The sequence below is a fragment of the Mizuhopecten yessoensis genome, unplaced genomic scaffold (assembly GCF_002113885.1).
Source record: "Mizuhopecten yessoensis strain PY_sf001 unplaced genomic scaffold, ASM211388v2 scaffold6847, whole genome shotgun sequence".
Taxonomy (NCBI): domain Eukaryota; kingdom Metazoa; phylum Mollusca; class Bivalvia; order Pectinida; family Pectinidae; genus Mizuhopecten; species Mizuhopecten yessoensis.
This window is the reverse complement of record NW_018406754.1, coordinates 137,074-151,429: the sequence shown is the minus strand read 5'-3', so window position 1 is coordinate 151,429 and position 14,356 is coordinate 137,074. Positions and strand designations below refer to the sequence as shown.

The following is a 14,356-nucleotide window of genomic DNA, read 5'->3' as shown; positions in this document are numbered from 1 at the left end:
CAAACCACTTCCAAACCATTATCAAGTTCCACTCCAAACCTGTGTATTAAACACCACTCCAAACCTGTATACTAAACACTACTCCAAACCTGTATATTTAACACCACTCTCAAACCTATTTATCAAACACCACTCCAAACCTCTATATTTAACACCAATCTCAAACCTGTGTATTAAACACCACTCCAAACATGTATATTAAACACCACTCCAAACCTGTATAGTAAACACCACTCCAAACCTGTGTAGTAAACACCACTCCAAACATGCATATTTAACACCACTCTGAGTTTGTGTATTAAACACCATTCCAAACCTGTGTATTAAACACCACTCCAAACCTGTATATTAAACACCACTCCAAACCTGTATATTAAACACCACTCCAAACCTGTATATTAAACACCACTCCAAACCTGTATATTAAACACCACTCCAAACCTGTATATTAAACACCACTCCAAACCTGTATATTAGACACCACTCCCAAACCTGTATATTAAACACCACTCCAAACCTGTATATAAAACACCACTCCAAACCTGTATATTAAACACCACTCCAAACTTGTGTAGTAAACACCACTCCAAACCTTTGTATTAAACACCACTCCAAACCGGTGTATTTAAACACCACTCCAAACCTGCATATTAAACACCACTCCAAACCTGTTTATTAAACACCACTCCAAACCTGTTTATTAAACACCACTCCCAACGGGTATGTTAAACACCACTCCAAACCTGTGTAGTAAACACCACTCCAAACCTGTTTATTAAACACCACTCCAAACCTGTTTATTAAACACCACTCCAACCCTGTGTATTAAACACCACTCCAAACCTGTACATTTAACCCCAATCCAAACCTGTGTAGTAAACACCACTCAAAACCTGTTTATTAAACACCACTCCAAACCTGTTTATTAAACACCACTCCAACCCTGTTTATTAAACACCACTCCAAACCTGTATATTAAACACCACTTGAAACCTGTTTATTAAACACCACTCCAAACCTGTATATTAAACACCACTCCAAACCTGTTTATTAAACACCACTCCAACCCTGTGTATTAAACACCACTCCAAACCTGTACATTTAACCCCAATCCAAACCTGTGTAGTAAACACCACTCGAAACCTGTTTATTAAACACCAATCCAAACCTGTTTATTACACACCACTCCAAACCTGTGTAGTAAACACCACTCCAAACCTGTGTAGTAAACACCACTCAAAACCTTTTTATTAAACACCACTCCAAACCTGAAAATTAAACACCACTCAAAACCTGTATATTAAACACCACTCCTAAACATGTGTATCAAATACCACTCCAAACCTGTATATTAAACACCAATCCAAACCTGTTTATTAAAGACCACTCGAAACCTGTTTATTAAACACCACTCCAAACCTGTATATTAAACACCACTCCAAACCTGTGTAGTAAACACCACTCGAAACCTGTTTATTAAACACCACTAGTCCAAACATGCATATTTAACACCACTCCGAACTTGTGTATTAAACACCATTCGAAACCTGTATATTTAAAACCACTCAAAACCTGTATATTAAACACCACTCCAAACCTGTATATTAAACACCACTCCAAACCTGTATATTTAACACCACTCAAAACCTGTGTATTAAACACCACTCCAAACCTGTATATTAAACACCACTCCTAAACCTGTAAATTAAACACCACTCCCAAACCTGTGTATTAAACACCACTCCAAACCTGTGTATTAAACACAATTCCAAACCTGTGTATTAAACAACACTCCATACCTGTGTATTAAACACAACTCCAAACCTGTATATTAAACACCACTCCAACCAAACCTGTATAATAAACACCACTCCAAACCTGTATATTAAACACCACTCTGAACTTGTGTATTAAACACCACTCCAAAGCTGTGTATTAACAAGTCATTCAGATTGATATGTCTCGCCTTTATCCTGCGTTGACCATCATTGCACATATCAGAGAACTCACTTAAGCGCAAAAACTTCAATGGACCATGAAAGGTAGGCTGCACCTAGCATTTGACGCATGAGTTAAGATGTACTACCTAAGATGCATCTATGGTCCAAGTTTGGTTGGTCTAACATTTACACTTACAGTGAAACTAACTTAAACACAAAAACTTAATGTTGACGCTGCCGCGGCTGTTTCCACCGCCATCGCCGGAAAAGCAGCACCTTTAAGTCTCGCTTCCGCTACTTCGTTGCGGTGAGACAAAAACCACTGTAAACATTAGTTCTAATCACCAATCAGAGCCTGTGTCATAAAAAGCACTCCTAAATCTGTGAAAAAAATATTACCCCAAACCTATTTACTATAAATATTATTCCAAATGTGTGATAAAAACCACTGCTAAACCTGTGTATGTAAAATGCCACTCCAAACCTGTAAAAACACCTGTTCGCCTTATAAACCACATGTGATTTACAGGTTTGGAGCAGTTTATTCGTTAAAACAACAATGATGTTATGTACAATGCTTTGTGACATCATGCTCCAAAAAAAAATATGCAAATAATGTAATTTACGACCTTAACAATTATGAACTAACTATATAACACAACGTAAATGTGAAATATATTGCTTTTCTGTCAAAAGATAGGTTCTAGTAGACCCATCTGTAAACTTGTGATGGTTGGTTAACATGACCATCTTAATTTATTACTAATTATCAATTTGTAAAACAACACCTACTTAACACAATTTTAAAACAAACAAACAAACAAACAAATAAAAATTTCATACATGTGATTAACAAACCATAAGAAAAATCAACAACTGGGGAATCTTCTACAGTTTAACCCTGAAACCAGTAGAACACCCCTGGGCTCATACAGTTTAAGCTATAACCCTGAAACCAATAGAACACCCCTGGTCTCATATAGTTTAAGCTATAACCCTGAAACCAGTAGAACACCCCTGGGCTCATACAGTTTAGGCCAAAACCCTGAAACCAGTAGAACACCCCTGGGCTCATGCAGTTTAAGCTATAACTCCTGAAACCAGTAGAACACCCATGGGCTCATACAGTTTAACTCTTTCCGTTTGTTGTCGTGTACACACGACAACAATATGTCATCCTGGTCCCCGTTGACGTGTACAGACGACAAAATAAAGGGCCGTCTCATCCCCGCTGTCATGTACACAGGACAAGAGACTTTGATGTGACCTGCCTGATGTTTAGCTAGTTATCGTACGAGACTGTCGCGAAAAAACAATTAATTGTCGCTAAAATCAGAACCCATCAGTTTGGAAGAAATAATTTTATTTGTGCAAAGTACAATTTTTTATTATGTGACTTATTGTTTTCACATTTGCTGCAAGATGTTTGCGTTTGGTGCCTCAAATATAATCAAGATGGTGGCAACTTAATTCAATACGAACGCTCGTAAATTCATCATCAGATATTTGTTGAGACTTATGGAAGTAAATTTGAATATTCTTATATAAGTCTTGATGAAATCTACTTGTATTTAGAAAAAATCAACAACTCCACATTCGTAACCATAATCAATCCCCATTGGAAACCTGCATTACAACGCTGTGTTAAATACAAGGAATCGTATCGTTTATTGCCAGACAAATGTCGATTTCTCAGTCATAATCAGCTGCCAGTTCGTCATTATACTGCGAAAATGAAGAAATGTTTGTCTATGAACCAGATCATAAAACAATAACAATATTTGTTCACGGTTACCTGTTTAATTCTTGCAGCAGTTACACCTAGTCTTAAAAGTACATTAATAATCTGCCATTTTGTTATATGCGCGGGGGCGAGTCTAATAAGGACATCTGGTACAGAATCCGGACCGGAGTTGCGGTACGGAAAGAGTTAAGCTATAACCCTGAAACCAGTAGAACACCCCTGGGTTCATACAGTTTAAGCTATAACCCTGAAAACCAGTAGCACACCCCTGGGCTCATACAGTTTAAGCTATAACCCTGAAACCAGTAGAACCCCCCTGGGCTCATACAGTTTAAGCTATAACCCTGAAACCAGTAGAACACCCCTGGGTTCATACAGTTTAAGCTATAACCATGAAAACAAGTAGAACACCCCTGGGCTCATACAGTTTAAGCTATTACCCTGAAAACCAGTAGAACACCCCTGGGCTCATGCATTTTAAGCTATAACCCTGAAACCAGTAGAACCCCCCTGGGCTCATACAGTTTAAGCTATAACCCTGAAACCAGTAGAACCCCCCTGGGCTCATACAGTTTAAGCTATAACTCCTGAAACCAGTAGAACACCCCTGGTCTCCTACAGTTTAAGCTATAACCCTGAAAACCAGTAGCACACCCCTGGGCTCATACAGTTTAAGCTATAACCCTGAAACCAGTAGAACACCCCTGGGTTCGTACAGTTTAAGCTATAACCCTGAAAACCAGTAGAACACCCCTGGGCGCATGCATTTTAAGCTATAACCCTGAAACCAGTAGAACCCCCCTGGGCTCATACAGTTTAAGCTATACCCCTGAAACCAGTAGAACACCCCTGGGCTCATACAGTTTAAGCTATAACTCCTGAAACCAATAGAACACCCCTGGGCGAGAAACCTTTCTTTTTTAAAATTAATAACACATGACATGTTAAACATTGAGAAGACGGATATAAGCTTCCTATCATGATCAGTTGAGATGGGAAGTTGGGAACTTCTGTATTTTAACTACTTACTCTTTCTTTTATAAACTTATTGGTATACCAACCTGTTTGCATTTACCAAGTATATGTATGAACATGTGTGTAGCAGAACTGGACTGGGTCAATCACCAGCACCAGCTGGTAGATCAGCTGGTATCCTTATAAGAATTTGGAAGTCCCTAGTTCAAATCTGAGTGTCCGCATTTCTTTTCCTGTTACAGTTACAATGAATGCTCCACCAATTGAGCTACCTGGTCGACAGTGGTTGACACATTCCAGTTCTGCTACATTCCTCCCTCTTTTTTCTAAAGCTACACATTTAAGGATCCCTGTATCACTGCCAAACACCATAACCAAGCGTGGAAACTGTTTTTCCCGGCGTGACTATAGTTTTGATAAATCATTTACAGTTATATCCAAATGAAAGTTAAAGGGAGGTTACTGTGTATACGATAAACCACAATGTAGTGGGACACGGAACATTAAGGGGAGGTTACTGTGTATATGATAAACCACAATGTAGTGGGACAGGGATCCTTAAAGGGAGGTTACTGTGTATACGATAAACCACAATGTAGTAGGACAGGGATCCTTAAGGGGAGGTTACTGTGTATACGATAAACCACAATGTAGTGGGACAGGGATTCTTAAGGGGAGGTTACTTTGTATATGATACACCACAATGTAATGGGACAGGGATCCTTAAGGGGAGGTTATTTTGTATATGATAAACCACAAGGTAGTGGAACAGGGATCCTTAAGGGGAGGTTACTGTGTATACGATAAACCACAATGTAGTGGGACAGGGATCCTTAAGGGGAGGTTACTGTGTATACGACAAACCACAGTGTAGTGGGACAGGGATTCTTAAGGGGAGGTTACTGTGTATATGATAAACCACAATGTAGTGGGACAGTGATCCTTAAGGGGAGGTTACTGTGTATATCATTTACCACAGTGTAGTGGGACAGGGATCCTTAAGGGGAGGTTACTGTGTATATGATAAACCACAATGTAGTGGGACAGGGATCCTTAAGGGGAGGTTACTGTGTATACGATAAACCACAATGTAGTGGGACAGGGATCCTCAAGGGAAGGTTACTGTGTATACGATAAACCACAGTGTAGTGGGACAGGGATCCTCAAGGGAAGGTTACTGTGTATACGATAAACCACAGTGTAGTGGGACAGGGATCCTTAAGGGGAGGTTACTGTGTATACGATAAACCACAGTGTAGTGGGACAGAGATCCTTAAGGGGAGGTTACTGTGTATACGATAAACCACAATGTAGTGGGACAGAGATCCTTAACTCTGGTGAATTTGAAAGATGGTCAAGGTCATTTATTTTTATTCTCATGATACCCCTTCATCCTAGCTAGCATGCTGGACCAAAAATATAATATCACCCTAGGTCTTAAGCTACCCATTATTAACCTTTTGGCCAGGTAAAATTAAAATTCATAGTACAGACATCATTGAAAATTAATGAATCAATTCATGTCCCCTAACTATTATTAAGTGAACAGTGAGCCATTACAAAACTTTAAGCCAAACTTTAACCTGCGTATTTTGGCAAAGATAATTAAGTGGAAAACATGTCGAAAATCCACAGCATTAATGCTGGACCCCTATAGAACCTCTATGCAAAGAATCAACATCCTTACATCATTATTTAGCGAATGGTAAGCCATTACAAAACTTTAACCCAAACCTTAACCAAAGGTAACGGACGGACAACTGACGGACGGACGGACAGACGCAGAAAAAAACTATATTTCACCAGTAGGGGACTTATTACAGAATTTACACTCTAAATTACTATTGGTGACACAAAAACAATATAACAAAATAATAAAATCATTCTTAATAAAAAAAAAATCAATTCAAGTTTCTTCTCTCTTTTGTTGTTTATGAGAAAAAGTCTGTATTTAGTTGAAAATAAATCATGTTGGCCTCAAACACACATTTAGCCCTGTAACCAGTTTATGCTGCATGACACAACTCTTACACAACAGTGGTTCTAAGGAGACAGACTTGAGGAGGTGAACCAAACACCTTCCATATCTCCTATAATTGGCACTGATGGCTATTATTGATTTCATGCGACGGAGGTCTCGCTACTGCGTACCATTTTTGTCACAATCTCATCGTTGGTGGCACCATCTAGTGGCCATTGCAACAATTTACGTGGCTATTTGTTAGCCAGTCAAGCCCCGCCAATTCATGTCACAATGTGCCTGATTTTGTACAGTAGCTGTTCATATACACATTGATCGTAAGCATGGGGCCATATGGCTCTTGGGATTTCTAACGAGGAATCTTTTTATTATTATTATTATCATAATTCAGCAGATTTTTTTTTTACAATGCAGTGTGGAAATGGAATGGCAGAGTAATAGCCAGAGTCTATGTGAAAACCAAACATTCTATGCAAAACTGTTACTATAGACCTCAGCATACCCAGAAATAATAATAAATTATAAATCATTAGTATTTTAAGGTTGTAACATTGTCTGAAATAAATTTTAGAAATAATACCATTTTCGAAAAATTGTTCTACAGATTTTGGTACACAACTGAAAATGAAACAGTGTGAGATTCCTTTGAAACTTCATGTAATATAATTTAAGTTTAAAATCACTCCAAGTTCGTTTCATTTCTTAAACACAATTGTTGCCTAGTGTTTACAAGAACCTTTGCAGGTCTATGCAATCTGTTGTTCATTGGACATCACAAGTTTTAAAAATTAAATTAAATTTGAACATATTTCCTTTTGATTTCTGAGAATCAAAGTACTGAAAGTACTCTAGACACAAGCTTTCTCCATGTTGTAATATTTCCATAGATACATGTTTGGAAGAAGGAACACCATACAGTCAGTTGAATACAGGCTAAACACCGTTTATGTTTGTTAAAACTGATGTGATATTTATTCTTATTAAATGTCACTTTGAATAGTCAAAAATGTATTTTCCCTCTTAATGGACCAATCAAAAGTACTGCTTCCAGAAGCTTTTGGCTCGGTTTCTGCCAAATGTGGCTTTGTTAAAATCCAAAGTGGACCTCTGAATGTATAATTATATGTCTTCTGAGTGCCGATTGGCAGAGGGTGTAACATGTATTTCCTACAGGCCAGTAGTAGAGCACAGGTCTCACAATTTATTGTCTGTAGGTCAACTTTGGATTTTGCCAAGGATCATATGTCAGTATATATACTTCTTATTTGATTATTTTTTCATTTGCACTGCAACCCACTACATGAACATTAACAAAAGAAATGCCTTTTCATTTCATTTTCATTTCACTTTCATTTCATTTTCATTTTCATATTTGAGTATGAAAGCAAAACTTTCGTGACGTAGCACGTGGTTTACTTAAGATGTCATAGATTAACCTTGTTCAATGAGAGACTTGTTGTTATGCTTCGGATAACATAGAATGTCCCTGTGTCAAACACTTATATGACTACGGTTAATTATTGGTGCCAATTTTATTCAAATAGGGCTGTTCTGCAAATACAAAACGCAGTAAATAAATTAATTATTTGAAAACAAGTAAATAAAATTCAATAATTGTTCGATAGTAAAAATGTAAATATGTGGATTGAACAGGGTTTTTTAAAAAATTTGGATGTAACCGATTTGCGTTCATACCGGCATGAAAATTTAAAAAAAAAAACATTCAATCCCTATATGTTAATGGTTGTGTACCCAGGTGAATTAAATATCACCCGAGATTAAGTAAGTTTTAAGTATTATGATTTGTATTGTTTTATTTCTATTTTATTTCTATTTATTGTTTAGCAGCAGTCACTATGGACCACTGATTTATAACGTGTATAGTGGCCACAGGTATACTTCACCTGTAGCACCTGTAAATTCACTATAGTATATATATTATATAAATATCACATTCATGAGAGGGCGATATTGCATATTTTCACCCCAAGGAAGCATTGTTGACCGAGGCGAAGCCGAGGTCAACAATGCTTTCCGAGGGGTGAAAATATGCAATATCGCCCTCTCATGAATGTGATTTTTATTTTATTATACCGAGTGTCATGTTTAGGTGTTTCACCACTTCACCATTTTTAAAGGTCGACAAACGTTTCAGAAAAGTTTTCACTGGGATGAACCAGGGGCGCAGACATTCCGCGCATGTAACAATTTTTGGAGTAACAACCTGGCACTGGGACGAACCGTGCACACATACGTTCGGCACATGTGATATTTTTTGGAATAACACCCTGGCACTGGGACGAACCGTGCACACATACGTTTGGCGCTTGTGATATTTTTTGGAATAACACCCTGTCTTCTTTATCTTTGTAAAACGAGCAAGTAACATTGAAAATGTTCACATCTTTCTCAACCAATCAGATTACGAGATTTTAACAGAAGGTATAATAAATAGAATTACCTACATTGGTTCTGTGTGTGTGTGTACAAAGTAATGTGACTGAGTTGTCTTTGTGTTGTTTCTGTACATGTACTGTCCATGTCTTGTCCACATGTATCTGTAAGTAATGTGCAGCACTGACATGACCTTTGACCTGGACGACCTGACGTTTTATTGGTTGATACTTTTTGGAGGGAAAATTCCTTTGTAAGAACTTTCCAACCAGCTAGAAGAAAGAGACCTTTTGTGAGGACTAGTTGTGTTAATCTTGGTCTGGGTATTATTGGAAAAGAATATCATTTAGAATAGTAAGTTTCATATTTTTATATATATTAGTTCTAACAAGAGTACCGCGGGGCGGAACAAAATACGCCCGTCGAATGCCATATAGTGTTATATACTTTCTTACATTGAAATAAAATCTGCATCATTCTAAGAGTGGTTAGCTGATATGCTATAAAAAATGTAGGAGAAAACCTTCAGACAAAAAATCAAATACTGAAATAAACAAAAGGCAATAAATTTTGCAAAAATCATTGAATCAAAATTCTTTTAAGGGAGACACAACTTCATATCATGATTATCATGTATACCAAGTTTCAAAGAGATCGGGCGAAAAATGTAGGAGATGATCTCCGGACAAAATTCAAATACTGAAATGAACAAAGGGCAATAACTTTTGAAAAAATTGTTGAATCAAAATTCTATTAAGGGAGACACAACTAGGAGGAGATTGCCAGACTGACGGACGGACAGACGGACAACACCATACCATAATACTACCGTCAAATTTGACGATCGTATAAAAATGTATAGGTTTAATTTATTACTAATCTAGGATTTTTGGTAAATGGTATAATTGAAATACCCAGAGTAACTGAGAATTAAGAATATTTTATTATTACACTTTCTGTTTAGATTATAATAGATACTTTTCATGGTTAAAATGTATTGTTCTGAAATATGGCTAAAATATGGATGAAACCTAAACTCTCAGTTTTTGTAAAGACAAAGTCCATAGCTGTAAATATAGTTATCTGACCTAGTATTTTCATTTGATATTACAGTAAAGGATCAGACCGCATATTTTCATGCGTATAGATTGGACTGATCCAATATAAAGGATCGGCACATGACCCTCTACCCATAGTTGGGGTAAGCAGTATTTTATCTATTGTTTTAACAAATGTATAATTGTTATAGATGTATCCTAGTCAGATCATTTGTTTTGACATTATTCTGTTTTTCTGTATAATGCAATAGGTAGATTTGGATCATATCCATTATCTAGTATTGATGAATAATGTTGTTATTAGTCAACCAGAGGATTATCTCCCCTTGTTGCATTCTATGTATTGTGTGAACAATAGGAAAAGTTAAATAGTTAATCTTTCTTTCTTTCAAAGTCATCATGATTGTACATGTATGTATAGAGAGAGATGAATAGATTTTACTAAATTAGATAAATAGGATAAGTGTAATGTTTATGTGGATTTTATATGATCTATATAATTGTGACTTATAGCTATTACGTAGGGTTCACATTATGATACAAGAAAGGAGATATGTATGTAACTATGTTTCTTATAGGTGTGTAATTTTCTATTGCAGGGTTGTCAAAACCATCTATATCTGTGTACATCATCCATACTAGCTGGTAGCTGCTTGTGTGCAATATCTATACTATTTACTGTGATCATCATATCGGAGAGACAATAAGTGCTCGAACCCGACCCGGTTGACTTTGTCATTATTCAAGGACCCAACCCGGTTACAGGTGCAGCATAAAACTTAAATCAATTTTTCATAGCAAACAAACAGTAAACAATTAAATCATTTGTTCTACTTATCTGCTCTATTGTAACTGCTGTATTCCTCAAGTGGAGCATGAATTTAATCAGACAATGCTTGGATAATACATTATTGTTCAACAGGATACATGATAGTTTCACTGTTAGATGTATTCAGTCATCCTTACCCGGATACTTAATTTCAGAAATATCACAATTAACATTGTGTCACAAAATATTAACCACACTGTAAGCAAATATTGTAATACAGTAGAACCCGCTTATTATGATGATAACTGAATAAGCTGTTTTCGATTGTTTCTAGGTTATCATTACCTGTCCACATGTAATATTTCAAGTTTATTTGAAGAGACATGCCACCCACTGCAATACACCAACCTAATTATGGACTTTTGTACTCAATGTAATGCAGAAAAAGTAACTCAAGCATATAAAAGTAAAAAGTTCTGATGCAATCACTAATAGTTGTCACAACCCAAATGCCCGACAAATACGACAACAGGTTTGTTTTCTTTCATTTCATATTAAAAGCTTGTGTCTGATGTCAGTGGAATACTGTTTGCACCAATTTAACATGTTCGCAATGTTCCAGCTTTTGCTTGCGTGAATTAACAAGTTCATTTTTTTCTTTTGCGTAATATGTGTATTATCGATTTATCGTGCATGAATATGCATTCACGCAGTCTATCTGGAGCACTGTGGATGTTTGTTGTTAATTGTTATGTTAAATTAATAAGCTATCTTCGTCTGCCTTGTGCATAATGCATGTGTTTCCTAATTAATTGGCTCATAAAACTTGACACAATGTTTGTTAGCAAGAACTCTAAGGATTCTAAGCTATTTATTAGTAGTTGTAATTCTGTGAGTGTGACCTAGCTTAGTTTAGCAAGCGCATACCACTTTTGCTGGCGATCTGGCACTGCCACAAAGTTTTTTAGATTGTGTCCAGTTTCAAAAATACTGACATGCAAATTGGTCATAAATTAGGATAAGTCACAGAGACCATTACAGTTTTTCAAGCTTTGACCTTCCGTATCAATAGAAAACCAAATCAACTATAATAAAACTTGGCATGAAGGGGTGATAGGTACACGTTGTGTTTTTTTGTCTGTTGTGTGTTCCGTGGCGGGCAGCGAGAGCAACACTTATGACATGTTGGTGATCACACTATGCTTAATATTCAACAACACAAAGACATCAATCTTTTGAGGGAGCAATTGTTCCGTTTCTCACAGCAAGTGAAAAAAAGTTTTTTGAATCAGAACACATTTTGACAGAGCCTTTAAATCAAGTTACATTTGTTTACGACAGTATTAAAAGGTAGGTCGGAGCACAGATCCAAAAAAGACTCACTGTTATAATTAGTGGATGGTTAGCTAGGAAACTATGACCCCCATGGAGTGCATACATTAATTAGCAAGCATGGTATCATAAGGAAGTTTGTCAGAATATGCTTATTAATCTTATTATATTCTATACATGCCTTGTTGTAGTTTTCAAATGCTTCTGACCAGTTAATAAATTACCGACGTGGATACTGAATGTGTTCTTTGGTATTCGTTGGCTAACCCCCCAAAAAACGTCACTACTTTTTTTATGAAATTTTTGAGCACCTGCAGACATTTTAAGAATGAAATTCAAAACTTAAGACACCAGGTTGAGTGCCCAATGGAAGTGCAATTCTACATTGAAGCTGACAGTGCAAGTTAAAAAGTTTTCAATCGAGATAAAAAAAAATATCTGGTTTTAAGATCTTCCCTAGTGACAATCTCTTCCGGCTGTTGTATCTAAGGAAGCGGCAACATTTTAGAATGTGCTTGCTTGGTAACGTGATATTTTAGTATTTTGCTGGGTATAAAAAGTGCAAACCGGTTATCACTTGTTTAATGTGTGCGCAAGGTGACACTACTATCATGTATATATAAATAGAACACTTTCATGATTTTCAAAACAACATTTTTTTATCAGATCAGTTGAAGAAAATTGAAATGGAACATATGTCATCAAAGATATTTCCCGTAGCTGACTACACACCTGGGAGTGTCGCATTTTGCAAGTGTTTTGCTAGTTAAGCATCTACACGGTGAAGACTTAGAGTTCATAATAAAGATTTTGTGAGTGTGTGCGGTTCTATGCTGATGATATATATGGGATTTATTGAAGTATTTTCGGTAATATACCTTTTATTTTGGACACACAATTTTTCAAGAATGTGCCATAAGTAAGCAACCAGCTTGGCAGAAACCAGTGTTTCAAAGTCTTCAGGTGAGTGCGTTTGATTTTTTATATTGGTTGCCGATCAGAGTGCATAGTGCATTGAATCGCAAGACGGTCAGTGTAGAATGAAAACCAGTTTGACAGGTAATGCGCTTTTTATACCCGGCGACACCAATACTTGTTACCAAGCAAGGACAAACTAAAATATCACAATACACACAAACATTGTATTCATCCGCAATTATTTTAAACTCCAGTTACACAGATTATCAACATGATTGGTTGCTTTGATGTTTGGGTATAACATTATTATCGTCAAAAGGAATACTTTAAGTCGGAACATAGTTTGCAAACAGCTCTTCATGACGGAACCGACCCTTTGAACGTTTTGTCATATTTTTGGCGTATGAATAACTCAACTACAAGAAAATATAGGGGTTGCTTGTTTAGCTTTTTGTGCAAGCATGATGCCTATAGAATAGCCCAAAGGTCTGCCAATCCAAAAGGCATCCAAACAAGGTGCTGGGTTGGAAGTGTTGCTAATACTTTTAAAGTATCAAAAGGACTTTTGGAGGAGCATTTTCTACAATTACCAAGATCTAGGTAACAAAACGACCAAGAACTGAACACGTCAGTACCAGTTTCACAACCAACTCTAGAACTATACTGTAACTAGAATATAAATATATATATCTGTCAATAAATATCAACATTTGACATTCCATTTAATTTTCCATATCAAAAAGTTAAATCATCAAAGTAATATGACATATTATCAACTAAATTATAATTTAAGTTTTATACCAGTTACACATAGAGTATATACCTTAAGTGAGAAGTAACCGGATATTATAACCTGCACTTCATTATCCTGTTGTTAGGCTACGATTCCAAAATTGATACTGTACCAGCGTGACGGCAACATGACAAGCACAATGTAACTGACGTCTGTGATGTTATTTATGCCTTGTTGATTAAACTCGTACATCAATAGTAAACATATACATATGAACAATTAACAAGTGAGGTAATAAATCGTAGATACTTACGTAAATCTGCGAATGCTGGTAATATCTAAGTAGAAGTTACTTTTTCATGTTAGCTGTCATTTTATGTAGCCCCTTACGAAACTAACAAGAATAATAATTCATTTTCTGAGAATAATTTTGTTCCAAATGATATATTTTTTCATCTATGTAGATAAACTTCAGTAGTTAGAAGTATGTGAACTATAAATAAATTGTCCTA

At 36.3% G+C, this 14,356-nt stretch overlaps 1 long non-coding RNA gene across 1 annotated transcript in view; it reads right to left on the bottom strand.

The window, feature by feature from the left end:
* Positions 1-14,223, bottom strand: part of LOC110452719 — a 52,873-nt gene extending 38,650 nt beyond the window's left edge. The window contains exon 1 of the long non-coding RNA XR_002463216.1: positions 14,158-14,223. This is a non-coding gene — a long non-coding RNA (uncharacterized LOC110452719). The remainder of the gene's footprint in view (positions 1-14,157) is intronic.
* Between the last annotated feature and the right edge of the window lie 133 nt (positions 14,224-14,356).